Below are 14761 nucleotides of genomic sequence, written 5' to 3'. Positions count from 1 at the left end.
AAGGTGTATGTGGGAGGAGTACTGGACTATGGTGTTTGGAAGGTAGTTTGGAGTCTGGAGAAGATCCTAGACCATGTGTGGTCTTTTCTGTATGTAAATGAAGCTGGAGGTCCGGAAGGGTCATCTGACGCCTCTTCCGTATCGGTGAAGGAAACTCGTCTGATGCGAGATTCTCAGCCGATTTATGTCACCAGGTGGTCTGCCACCTGTTGTTGTGCCGAAGGTCTCTTGGAGACCTTGTTAGTAATGCTGCACAAACTTCGAACCAACCTCTGAGATGGTGTTTCGAAGGTGTGTGGAGGTTTCCCATCCTTTAAAGGTGGGCTTTTCTTCATACCAATTGTTGCATTGGTGCATGAAGAAGAAATGAAAACTTTTGGACCAATCTTTGAGACTGGGATCAAAAGTTGTTGATGCTTGCAAGTGCTTTGCTCGAGCTCTATGTTCAGTATTGAGTTATGAGACGGCGATCCCTTTTTTGTGGGATTTTCGTGTTTATCGTCATAGCTCTCTAGTAACCGCACGTTCTTTGCGGTTACCTCGTTGCGTCATTGTTGGCCATGTTTGGTCGAACAATGTATATTCCTACTATGGGTAAATAAACATGGTCATAGGCAAGGGTATGCCCACCATTGTTTATTCTATGCGGCCCATAGTTGGGCTAACAAAGTCATAAGCAGACTTGTTACCGCTGTTCGGACGCTTGTTGTTCGACGCGGGTTTATTTAGAGCGCTGTTCTGCGTTCGTTTTGGAGCCACTTACCTTCCCGCTCTAATACCGAGTTTGCTTTGTAGTAGCATTGTTCGGTGATGTGGAGTGAGGTTGGCTCTTCCGTAGCAACCACTCTGCGGAAGCTATGGTTATGTCCGTAGCTCCTCGTGAATGTCTGTGGTTTTGCATTACCACATTTGCTCGAAGTGGGTGCGGGTCGGATGTAGCTCTTGAAGGTTCAGGAGACAGGGTTGCTGATGTGCGTTCGCGTGCATACCCTTCCTTCCTTTTGTTAAAGAAGGTGTTCATGTACCCTCTGCGGTTGTGAACTGGGCAGGAGGGATTTGAAGCTTGAAGAAAATGAAGGCAATGCAGTTCCCCTATGTCTGAGATGCGGTTCAGTCCAACGGCCAGCGTTGGTTCTGAGCATCTGACACACCTGAACGGGCGCGTGTGTGGGAAGTCCGCATATTCCACGTGTGCTCGTGGGTAGTGCGGATAGGTATTATACCCCCTTATAGTGTAAAGATATATGTTTTTACCTATTTTTAGGGGTATGTTAAAAAACGACATGCGGTATGGGTTATGGTGCGGTATACCAGAGAAACCGCATGCCGCTTATAATTGGATAATGTAGTCGCTTTTTGTTGCATACGTGGCTGGACGCACGTGTGAGTTGGTGGAAGTTGGTGAGATCTTCCTGGCATGTGCTGAAATGAAAGGACGTTTGCACTGCCCGAGGCATTAAATGCACTGTAGCGAAGAGTGTAAACGTCTCTTGTGTCAGGCGCGTGGGCGGCCACGCGCGCGTGATAACCGTCAGCGGAAACGGCGCTCGACACGTGGTGTCTTATGATTCGCTCTTTTTGAACGTGATCATTTGTTTTCTCCCTCCGCATTAATTGCGATGGGTATATAAGGGGAAACCGTTCGTGGTTTCCCCTCACTTGTTCGAAAATTTCAAAAAATTTGCCGTTTGAGAGAGAAACTGTTATCTATCTTCTCCGACTATTTTTTCTGAAATTCCGGTGAGGTTGCTGGTGTTTCCGTTCACCATCTTTTGTTTCTTGAATATTTTTTATGGCTGAACCATCGAATCCACACAATGTGGAGGGTGAAAACTCTGAACAGCCGATAGTGGCTGAGGAAGAAGACGAGGGGGCTGCCGGTGTTGGTTTACCGGCGTTAAGGTGGACCAAGAAGTCTTTTGACAATCTTATGCTTACTGTCCAAATGCCCCCTGAATATGGGGCTCAATATCCATCGGAGGGTGATACTGGTGCCGACGCTCCGGCCGGTTATGTGACCATGTGGGCCGACTTTTTTGGTGACTGTAATCTCCGGTTACCGTTGACGGTGTTTGTCGTGGATGTCTTGGAGTGGTACAAGGTCCACATTTCTCAAGTGAGTCCGTTTGGTATGATTCGGATTCGAAACTTTGAGTTCACCTTCCGTGCTCTTGGTATAGAGCCTACCGTCGGAGATTTCCGACGGTTCTATCAGATGACAGTGTCCATGGGGTTCTTTTCTTTCCGTCAACGAGACGGTACCCCCAAGCTGATGACTCCCCCCAAGGGGATGACGATGTGGAAGAAGAAATTCTTCTACATCAAAGCTGCTGCCATTGTTGAAGGTATGACGTTTCGGAACGTGACCGAGACGATCATCGCGGAGACCATTGCGGTCCCTAGCTCGAAATCAGTGGAATGGTTTCCTCAGTTGCAGACCATTGAGACCGTGAAGCTGACCAATACGCAACTATGGCTGTTGCGTATGATGCCGAGGAGGAGCAAGAACTCGAAACCCGTGGTGCGGGAGAAGAGCGGTGGTACGTACTTTTTATCTGTTTACGCTCCTTATTTTTGTGTGCGTTACTGATATTTGTGTTTGCTATCAGAAAATGCTCCTGCATGGAGGATGTTTGCCCCGGATTTCCTGGGTACGGTTGAGACCGTGGTTTGTGCGGATGGTGAAGAGGATCATAATACTATCATCCGTAGCAACTTCCGGGTGCCTACTGAGGCTGCACTGGCAGTTGAGTTGCCGTCAGGCAAAGGTATAATATCCAAGCTTTGTCACTTGTGTTGATAATGTTGGTTTATTGACGTATTGATTCCATGCAGGTGATCTTGGGGCCTTGGGGGACCCCGAAGCGAAAGGTGTGCCAAAGAGGCGAACTGTGAAGGGCGTGCGCTTTCGCCAAAAGAAGATAAAGGAGGTCACTACTGTGCCTCATCTGGTGCCGCAGGCAGCAGGTATCTCTCATTCCTCTTTTCGTCGACACAAGGATTATGTGATAGTATCTGATACCCTTGAGGGTTTGGGTATAGCCGCGGAGTCACGTTCTGGTGCTGCAAAGAAGCAGGCAGAAGAGGCGGTTGCGGGAGGAACAGCTGCGGGTCCCCCTGTGATTGGTGAGAAGAGGAGGCCAGAGCAGAAAGCTGCTGGTGGTGTTGAAACCAAACGTCGGAGGCTGGTAACCAGAAGGTCCGCTCCGACGCAGAAAAAACCTGTGGTTGTCACTGGTAAGTGTAGGCTAGCTTGTTTTAACTGTTATGTGTAACTTGTTTTGATAGCTATTTTGACGTTGTTTTTTGCAGAGCCTCAAGATGAAGATTTTTCCATCTTTGATGCTCCGGAGTCGCCCCCGCGTGCCACGGATGCGGGTGCAACTGAATTGCCATCAACACCCCCTGCCAAGGTGGTGTCGGAGTCGACTGTACGGACAAAAGGTACCGCAGAGGATGTGGCAACCCAGATTTTTGATACCGTGGATTCATCCAACAATCTTATTAGTCCCCCTGATGGGGATAATTTGGATCTGCGGTTTTCTGATGCTGGGAAAGGAAAGTCTGATGCGGAGGCGCAGAAGACTGATACTGAGCCGCAGAGCTCTGCTGCTGGGGCGAAGGTTACCGGTGCTGGTACCGGTGGTGCGGGTTATGATGGGCCTCCAATTCAGCCTGGGGAGTCTGAGTTGGAGTATTATTACCGCACATACTCCCAGGGTCGCAGTACTATGTATCACCGACCCCCCTGGACTGTTATGCAGGGGGATGATATTTCGAATGATCCTGCGGCCTGTAAGGAGATTTTGGGTGGCCTGGGGACCCCCTTTGAAGTTGAGCGCGCCCGTGCCGCACCTCGAGAGTTGCGTATAAACCAGCTCTCAACAATGTTGGTAGGGACTTCCATTGTGGCGAATGCCATTTTGGAAGACTATAAAGTGCTGGGTCGGCGCGAGGTAGATGCTGCTCGTATGCGGGCAGAAGCGGAAAAGCTGGTCCAGGCTGCCCGTGCGGGTGCGGAGCAGCTGGAGAAAGACAAAGCTGCTTTTGAGAAGCAGAAGCAGACTGCTGAGTGGGCTGCCACTGCCCAGCTGAAACAGGTGCGTACCCTTGCTAAACTCCTTGCTGATGAGCGCAAGAGTTGGAACGAAAAGTTGTCCAATGAGCGCAAGAAATGGAATGAATCTTGGGCTAAGCAGAATAACGTTCTGTTTCATACTCGGCAGGAGTTGGCGAATGTCAAGGCGGCAAATGTTGCCTTGGGCAGCGAGAAAGCTGCGGCTGAGGCCATTTCTGTTAAAGCGCTGCAGGAGAAGGCCGACGCCTTGAAGGCGCTTGAAGAGGCCAAAGAAGCCGGGGCTCGTGCCTCAAAGGCCCTTGAAGAGGCCGCGGAGAAGGAGAGCCGTTCTTCCAAGGCTCTGGAAGAGGCGAATGCGGAGCGCATTCGTTTGGATAAGGTTGTTTCCAGCCTTCAGGTATGTTTCGTTACCTCTGTTGTATATTTCCTTTATTGTTTTGAAAATATTTATCGGGTGAACTGTTTGCTGTTCTTGTAACAGGCTGAGGTTCAGGCCCGGGCGGTTGCGGTTACGGACCTTACTGCCCGCGTGTCTGATGCGGAGAAGCGAGCTGACGCTGCCGCTGAGGCCAAGGATGCCTTGGTGTCCTCTTTTAACCAGCTGGAAGCTGACCGTGAGTGGCTGCGGACTCATGGCATTGCGCGTGTAAGTATCCATTACCTTTACATTTGCTTGGATTAGCAATCAAGACTTATGATCTTTTTATTGCAGATTGTCGAGGCTATCATGAATGCTCCTGAGACCTCATCTGGTTTGGACCTGGTTAAGGAGCGCGCGCGCGATGCTGGCTTCAAGGCTGGTTATAACCGCTGCATTGGGCATATCAATGTATTATCCGCAGGCGGTTATACTGATCAGGCATCCGGGTTCCGTGATGTGGATACCGAGGGTCGTCTGAAAGCGGTCGTAGCCTCCTTTTATGACACGCCCCTTGCCTGTGTAGGGGAGCTGGACGAGTGTTTGGAGGTTGCGGACTATGTTGACCGCTTGCGGATGCTTTATCCTGATGTGGAAGAGGAAGAACCCGCTGGTGGTGCCGGAGGGGACGCGGGTACCAGCGGTACAAAATAGGGTTTAGGTTGGCGAGTGTGCCTCCTTTTTGTGTTCCTCTTGTATAGAATAGGAACTTTATGTAAATTCAGTAAGCATCATGTGGATACTTGAATTTTTTGAATATAAAGTTTCGTTGTTCAGTTTGTACAAGTGTTTTTAATTCTTGCATGTCTGAACGTGTGTATGCATAACTTTACCCATTTATGAACGGGGTCAAGTATACTCCATACTTTTGTTGTATGGGTATGCATCAATTCTGTTATTTACCGTGTGAGGGTTTTAGAATTGCTTAAGCTTTGTAAAAGCTTATATTACCGGAACTCTACCCATTTGTGAATGGGGTCGAGTGTACTCCATACCTTTGTCGTATGAGTCCGCGTCAATTCCATTGTTTGCCTTTTTGGGCTCAGGAATTGTGTTAAGTGTTTAACAAAAACTTGTGTATCCGGCCGGATAAAACATGCAAGTCTGTTTGCCTTTTGCTGGCCTATTACAATATTTGTGTGTGGTTACCACTTTGTATGGGTATCACGAATGAAGATTTTGCCAATCTGTTTTTGGGATACCGCAAAGTGGAACACGCATTTGTAATAGTAATAACAAACAATAATGTAGAAAATTGCTTATTTATTTATTTGCAAATGGCCTGCGGCCCGATAGGTTACATAGAGAAATGTAAGAACATGGCTTACATATAACAGCATCGAAGCTGTTGTGCATTCCATGTGCGTGCGATAGGTTCGCCTTCTATTGTTTGCAATCTGTACGCGCCTTTCCCTAAGACCTCTTTGATGAGGTAGGGTCCTTCCCACTTGGGGGCGAGTTTGCCTGGGCGCTCGGCATTAGATGCCTCATTGTCGCGTAGGACGTAGTCTCCTGGGTTGAAAGTACAAACGCGGACGCGCGCGTTGTAGTACTTTTCAAGTTTGGATTTATATTTGGCCTCGTTGATGGCAGCGTTTTCGCGCCGTTCTTCCAAGAGGTCCAAATCGATCCTGCGTTCCATGTTGTTGTCTAGTTTTTCAATAGCCAACATTCTAGGAGAGGGGAGACCGACTTCTGCGGGGATCACCGCTTCTGAACCGTAGACTAGGCTGAAGGGTGTTTCCCCATTGCTTGTTTTTGGGCTTGTGCGGTGAGCCCATAAGATATTTGGGAGTTCATCGACCCAGCCACGCCTGGCCGTTCCCAACCGTGCCTTGATCCCTTCGACTAGGCTTTTATTGATACTCTCGACTTGGCCGTTCCCTTGCGGGTGTGCGACTGAGGAGAATATGTGCTCAATGTGTAGTTCCTCTAGCCATTTTTGAAATTCGTCGGCAGCGAAGTTGGTGCCGTTATCGGTGACAATGCACATTGGTAATCCGAAACGGCAGATGATGTGTTCCCAAATGAATTTCCTTGTTATCATAGCAGTGGTTGAGGCGAGTGGTTTTGCTTCAACCCATTTGGTGAAGTAATCAACCGCCACTATGATAAATTTAACCGCACCTGGAGCGTCAGGGAAAGGTCCCACAACGTCAATTGCCCATTTCTGAAAGGGCCATGCGGTTGTAACGGGGACTAAGTTGTTTTTTGGCCGCAAGGTTTTTGGAGCATGACGTTGACAGTCGATGCACTTGCGCAACTCTTTGACGGCGTCCAGGTGCATGCCGGGCCAGTAATACCCGGCATTCATGATTTTGGCCACTACCATGCGTGGTCCAGCGTGTATGCCACATATGCCCTCGTGTATCTCTCGAATGAGGTATGTGGCGTCCTGGGGGTTGACGCATCGTAGTAGTGGCCCGAGGTATGACTTGCGGTATAAGATACCGTCTCCCATCTGATAATGGCACGCTTTGTATTGTAGTTTGCGTGCTTCTGATTTGTTTTCGGGAGTCACACCGGATTGTAGATATGCGATAATAGGTGTCATCCATGATGTTGAACCGTATTGAATGACGTTGACTTGGCGCAGGGGTACCGAAGGATTTTGCAGGATTTCGATGCGTATCTCCTTTGCCAAGTGTTGGAAGCTGGTAGATGCAAGTTTTGATAGTGCATCTGCGGACTTGTTTTCGCTTCGATTAATATGGCGAATATTGAATGAAGCGAATTTGGATTTTAGTTGTAGGACTTGTTCGAGGTAGAGGATCATGATATCCCCCTTTGCGGCATAGTCGCCGCGTACTTGGCCTGCAACTAACAAAGAGTCGATGTGGGCTTCCAGATGTTGCACGCCGATTTTGACTGCTAAACGTAGCCCCGCTAACAGAGCCTCATATTCTGCCTCGTTGTTTGTGCTTTTGAATTCGAGGCGGATTGCATATGTGAGTTCTAGGCCGTCGGGGCTGACGAGTCGCAGACCTGCACCCGCTCCTTCATCGTTGGAGGCACCATCTGTGAAGAGTGCCCATGTTTCTGAAGAGGGTGGCGGTGGTGCAGGAGTTTGTGCTTCTTCGCATTCTTCGATGCGATTCACCGGTACTTCGGCGGCGAAATCATCTAAGATCTGGCCTTTAATTGCGGGGCGCGGTTTATAATGTATCGTGTGCGCGCCCAGCTCGATGGCCCATTTCGCTAATCGCCCAGAGATGTCGGGTTTGGAGAGGATCGGGCCGATCCTGTAATTGGTTAGCACTGTGATGACGTGGTTTACGAAGTAGCGTCGCAACCGTCTTGAAGCGTGCACTAGTGCTAGCACCAATTTCTCCATTATTGAGTACCTTGTCTCTGGGTCGTTGAGCATCTTGCTGATGTAATAGATGGGTGTTTGAACCCCCTTCCGCTCCACAATCAGTACCGCACCCACCGCGTTGTCCGCGGCGGATAGGTATAGTATGAGTGGCTCATCCTTGCGTGGTGCGGTTAAAGTTGGGAGTTGTATCAAACACTCCTTCATTTCCCGGAAGGCCTGTTCAGCCTCTGCGGTCCACTGGAATTGTTCTTTCTTTGAACAGCTCCGCAGGGTCTTGATGAACGGATAAGACTTAGCTGCGTGGTTGGCTAAGAATCTGTTAAGTGCCGCTAGCCTGCCGGCTAGCCGTTGCATATCCTTCATTGATGAAGGCGATGGCATGCGCTCGATCGCCTGGACCTTCTCCGGGTTTACCTTGAATCCATCTTTAGTCACGATGAACCCAAGGAATTTGCCTTCTTCCATTCCAAACGAGCATTTCCCTGGATTGAGCTTTATGTTAACGCTTCGCAGAGTTTGGAATGTTCTTTCGATATCTGTGAGCATGGTATCTTCTTCCATGCTCATGACGACCAGGTCGTCCATGTAGATTTCGACACTTTTGCTTATTTGGCCGCGGAAAGTGTCGTTCATCAACTTTTGGTAGGTTGAGCCCGCGTTGCGCAACCCAAACGGCATTTTTGTATAGCAGTAATTTCCGGTGGGAGTCCGGAATGCCGTTTTGTCTTCATCCTCGATTGCCATTTGTACCTGATGGTATCCTTTGTAGCAATCGAGGAAACACTTCCACCTGAATGGTGCGAGATTATCGACCTTTTCGTCGATTTCTGGAAGCGCGTAACAATCCTTGGGGCAGGCTTTGTTAAGGTCTTTGTAATCGACGCACATGCGCCAGCCCCCGGACGGTTTTTCTACCATGACTGGGTTGGACAACCAAGTCTGGTATTTAACTTCCCGCAGGATGCCTGCGGAGAGCAGTTCTTCGATCTGCTCTTGCATCGCCTGATTTTTAGCTGACCCAAGGTGGCGTTGGCCTTGGATCACTGGCTTGATACCTGGCATGGTATTCAAGTGATGTTGTGCAATATCACGTGGGACCCCGGTCATGTCTGCGGGTGTCCACGCGAAGATGTCTTGGTTCCTGAAGAGGAGCTGCTTCAGTTGCGCTTTGGCGGTCGGGGACAAGGCGTGACCCAATGTGACCTTTTGTTCTGGGTATCTCGCGTTGAGAACCCATTTTTCTGGCTGGTCATTGGGGGTGGGCCTTGCGACCTTGGTCGGACGTACTTCGTCCGACATCATGACGTCCCTGCGGGCATAGATTATCGCGACCCCCGATTCGGTTGGGAAACCAACCGCAGAGTGGGGGACCGACGTAATCATATTGAAATCTCCTTGGGATTCTCTCCCGAGGAGTACGTCATATTTGGAGGTGTGAGGTAAAACCATGAAGTTTACCTCTTCTGTCCTTGTGCGGTTTCCGCTGGAAAGACGCACAGGAAAAGTAATCTGGCCCAGGGGAAAGACAGTTTCCCCTGCGAACCCGGTTAACGGGTAATCTACTGCTTGCAACCGATCTTTGTCCTCCTGGTCGAACTGGTTGAAGCATTGTTCGTAGATTATATCAGATGTACTGCCCGGGTCGATGAATAGACGCTCGGTGCAGTAGTGTGCCAGTTGGCCTGAAATGACGACGGCGCGCCTATCGCGCGGTCCGCCTCGGACTTTTGGAAAGACGACTTGTTCGTCCTTCCAGTCACATTCCGGCCTTCTTGCCGCTTTCCGCGGCCTGCCCTTGCCTCCGTGGATCATGTGGGTGGAAGCCACGTGCATGGTTCGCTTCCCGGAGGAGGTACCTTCGCCGTGAGGGGTAATGCGCTTGGTGGGTTTTTGCCCACCTGGCAAAAGATGTTGCAGTTTCCCCTCCTTTAAGGCGCGCTCAATCTCCAGTCGGAGACTGATGCAGCTGTTGGTGGTGTGGCCCGAGTCCTTGTGGTACTCACAGTAGAGTGTGAGGTCCTGATTTTTCTTGGACTTCATTGGTTGGGCCGGTCGCAAGAACTGTGGGTCCGCAAGGAGGACCTCACTTGGCGACATGGTGATCTCGGTCCAGTTGCGGTCCCGAGATTCTTTCTTGGACGCCCGATTGTCTCGGGCGGGGTTGTAGTTCTTTGGGTCGAACGTGTTGGTTTGCGGGAAGTATGGTTTGGAAATATCGCGATTTCCAACGTCCCGGTTGCGTTTATTGTTACGCCTGGACCCTTGTTGGGATGTTTCGGCTTGGGGTTTTGCCTTTGCCACATGCGGTTCGAGTGACCGCTGTGTCTGGGCGTATTTCTTGACCGCAGTCATGACATCTTCCCATTTTTTGGGCAAGCCCTCCTTTCCAGAGATGGTCATGATCATCTCTCTGTCTTTGACGGCCCGGATGAAGTGGTTTCGTGCCATCTGGTCTGCCACGTCACCTATCTCCAGGCATTCTTTATTATAACGGACGACGAATGCTTCGAGCGATTCGTCGTTCCTTCGCCAGATGTTCATGACGTCACACGAATCTCGTTCGTGGCGTCGCTGCTGGCAAAAATGTGCGAGGAACTTGGTACGCAAGTCCTCGAATGAATCCAGTGATCCCACTGGCAAAGAATCGAACCATGCCCTGGCCAGGCCCGTAAGGGTCTGGGGGAAAAAATTGCACCAAGTGGGTTCGTCCCACTGGCCGTTGATGCCCGCGCCTATGAAGACGTTCATGTGGTCGTCCGGGTCGGTCGAACCATTGTATTTCCCAACGTTGAATGGGAACTTTGTCGTGGTGACCTGGGCGTTGGCAATCCGCGTGCCGAACTTGGAATTTTCGGCCGCTGCCTTTGGCCTGTATGGTTCGTTCGCAGGGCGCTTTGCCGCCCTAAGGTATGTGTTGCGGGGGTGACTGGGAGGAACATAGTTGCGTCCTCCCGGTCTGCTACTGGTGTCATGCGAATCACCGCGGTAGCTATGGTCGTCAGGGTCGGTATAACCGTACCCTTCGGTGTATGGTTGCGGGCTCAATCGGCTCTGAATGCCGGGGCCGCGTCTGGAGGTTGATCGCCTCCTGTCCTCGCCATGGGGGCCAAGGCGGGTGTGTACCGGTCCTCTGGTGTGGGACCCGTATGAGGAATCATCCTCGTTGAGGGTGTGGACCGAACAGTAAGACGATCCCCTTTCTTCACGCCGGCTTCTTGAAGCCGGGCGTGAATGGATCCTGCCGTCGTATTGTAAAATACGCTGGTATGTAGCAAATAAGGAAAAAGAGATCACCAATGGTTTGCAAGGCCATTGATATGTGTGAAATGAAAGTAGGAAGGCTCAAACCTAGCAAATTTATGCGTCGGGAACAAAGTCATCCCAAGGTCCGTTATGCTGGACCTGGGACTGGGCTCGCTACACCCAAATAGATCTACCGCTCCTGCCCCTCGGTCCTACCCCGAGGATTAATGACCTCAAGTTTCCGCCTACCCATTCACATGATCTAAAAGTAACCCTCCTTATTATTATTATTATTATTATTATTATTATTATTATTATATAAATACAAAGTTCTCATGAATAGTATTTTAATAGTATTTTATTCTTACTTTCTTTTTGATATATATTAAGAATATAACTATTTATTATTATAATTTTTCAATCTTTTTTATTTTATAATAGTATAATACATATATTATTATTTTTTAACTTACGTTTTATTAATTAATAGAATTATTTTGTTTTATTATTATGATTGATTTCAATCATATTTTATTTTTTTATAACATTTAGGTTATAGTAAAATTATAATTATAATAGTAAAACAGATATATTATTGTTTTTCAACTTAGGTTTTACCGTTTTGTTTTTATTGTTTTTGGTCGATTTAAAACATGTGTTGATTTCTATACTAAACCCTTTTATTGTTTTCGGGTGATATAAAACATGTGTTGATTTCTATACCGAGTGCATGTATTGTAACAATATTGAAACAATACTCACCGGATGCTCGTGGTAACGTGTCGCCGCAACGCGCGGACAAAATACCCTAGTTGATGATCAAACCAAGGATCGTTTTTAATAAGTTCTAAAACCATGTACTAGACAAGATATATAAACATATACACACACTGAATCCAAATTTGGTTCAATCTAGTTTGAGTAGTTCTTCGGGCTTGTAACTCCGAGATAATTTTTACAAAGAATAAACTGTGATTTGTGTCAATGTGTCAAAATCAACTTATGTCCCCTAATCAAAATAATGGACACTTGATTCCTCATGGTTTGCAATTTCCTGCCATTTACGACTCTCGAGCCAACGCCGTTAGTTTATTCTGTTAACTATTTGACGGTATGAGGGTATTTTCGTCATTTCACACCCACACCCACACGCAAACCCTAACTCCTTTCTCACCCCCACCTTTCACCCCATTAACCATTTGCATCATTCTCTTTTACTCTCCGCCCTCAACAACCCGATCACCACCTACCGGCGGACTCACATTCTGACACACCACCACTTACAACACTTCAATCAACACACATTTCGGAGCATCACCATTCTCGACGCCCCACTGATGTGTCACACCATGGCTTTGCGGAAGCGTGGTTAATTTGGTGTGACTTCTTAATACCATAGCTTAATCATAACAAGCTATATGAATTAAAAATATGCAAGATCATCCATTAAAATAAAAATATCAAAACATTGTCTTGACGGGATAACACCCTAACAACCATAAACTTGTCCAAACATTACAAACACCAAACATAACATAAACATGGTTTAAGGACTGTGACTTGTCCAGGAAAGAGTCACATTCCCCAAACCCTGGATGACCTCGGTGACTAATGCAGCGGAAAACATGCCATACCGTGCCAGATCTTTAATTCCCTGAAATACATGTAAGTTGAAAAATCAACAATAATGTTGAGCGAGTTCATGCGAAAGTGAGTAAATAAACCATTGTATTTATCAAAAACCCTGGTATGTAGCAAATAAGGAAAAAGAGATCACCAATGGTTTGCAAGGCCATTGATATGTGTGAAATGCAAGTAGGAAGGCTCAAACCTAGCAAATTTATGCGTCGGGAACAAAGTCATCCCAAGGTCCGTTATGCTGGACCTGGGACTGGGCTCGCTACACCCAAATAGATCTACCGCTCCTGCCCCTCGGTCCTACCCTGAGGATTAATGACCTCAAGTTTCCGCCTACCCATTCACATGATCTAAAAGTAACCCTCCTTACGCTAACCATACCATGTATAAAGTAATCATAACCATTGTAACATGTATTTCACCCCCGCAGTTTAGAAAACTGAAAACAGTTAAGAGAAAAGGGGGACATGAACTCACAGTCAGTGCGTCGCTATACCAAGTACTCCGAATGTCAGGCAGCTGTGCAACGACCTACATGTGCTAATTCTATTAGACGGATGGCCGTGCCTTAGCTTTATAGTTTAAGTTTTGGGAAGCAGTTAGACAACCGTTCCTTGTATATACTTGGTATTTAATTTCCTTCCCAAGGATGGGGGATTTAATACATGTGTATTCGTATCATCTCATTAAGTCCCACTTAATATATTTTTACTTCTCATTCCAAAATATAAATATTTTTCTCAAAAATATTATATTTTCTCTTCACTTAATACTTTCCAAAATAATATGTTGACAAAATACGCGTTTATGAGTATTCCGTATAAAGCGTAAGTTACGTTTTAACGATTAAGTGGTAATAGTAATTACCGGTGTAACTTATATGTTCGTCGTGTGAGCGTTTGTATTATTTTGGGTTCGTCAACGTTTGTAAATATTATTTTTACTCTAAAAATAATATTTATATATTTTCACAAAATAATCATAAACAGTGTGGTGAAAAATATATTTATCGAATAAATATTTATCACGTTTAGTTTTTGTGAAAATCCCACCTCCGATTATTTAATAAATAAAGTCATGGCGAAATATATTTTGAAAACATCTCGAAAATAGTTTAACACTTGTAAATAATTCTAAGTGTTAGATTTTAGAAAAATTTCGCCAGAGTTTCCCCTGTAACTGGAGGTGGCCACGCTTTCAAGCGTATCATTTTCTTTTACAAAATCACTTCAACAATTTCTTGATTCAATCAAACAATTTCCGACACATCAAACTAATTTCAACACACCAAACTTGCCGACTAGTATGTAAATCGCATTATTACATGAACTTGTAGTTTTTCCGAAAACTATAGTGTAGATCTCCTTATATTTGGTGGATCTATGTGTAAAATAGTTTAATCTTGTAAAAACCCCGTTTTTAGAATAAATCATTCTTTACAACTTCCCGACAACTTTTATAAAAATGGTTACTTTGTCGGATCTTTCGTTTCACAAGTGTTTATACACTTGTAGTTTGTAAAAATCATATTTGTTAGTGTGTCATACGACCTTTACAAAACATGATTTTCTCGACACTTGGTCTTACGAAAATACCACTTGCAGATCCGTAGATCCGGTAGTTTTAAACACCATTTTACTAGTCAAAATACTTTTACACAAGTTCATGTCTTTCGTGTGGTAGAGTTTCACCTTTTAACCCTTGTACCGATAGAAACAAGCTTATGTCAAGATCTATGATCTTAACAAAGTCGGGTTAAACGATGATCCGAGCCACCACATCGTAGATCGGGCCTAAATAATCAACATATTCAAACACTACAACTTTTACACAAGTTATGATCTTTTATCCAACAAAATTCAAGTTTTAGTAAACTTTAAAGATTCAAAAGATGGGTTTCCGCATTTTAACCGTTATAAATCATATTAACCACTTTAGATATGTTCGAGAGTGAGTTTTAAACATTATACCTCTAGCTCAAGGCTAGGGAAGAATCTAGGCGAAAATGAGGTGGATAAAAGCGAGATAATGAGGTCCTTCCACTTCCATTGGCTCCAAGCCTCCTAAT

This window comes from Helianthus annuus, chromosome 10 (genome assembly GCF_002127325.2).
Source record: "Helianthus annuus cultivar XRQ/B chromosome 10, HanXRQr2.0-SUNRISE, whole genome shotgun sequence".
Classification (NCBI taxonomy): Eukaryota; Viridiplantae; Streptophyta; class Magnoliopsida; order Asterales; family Asteraceae; genus Helianthus; species Helianthus annuus.
The sequence above is the reverse complement of the archived record's forward strand: the minus strand, read 5'-3'. Positions refer to the sequence as shown.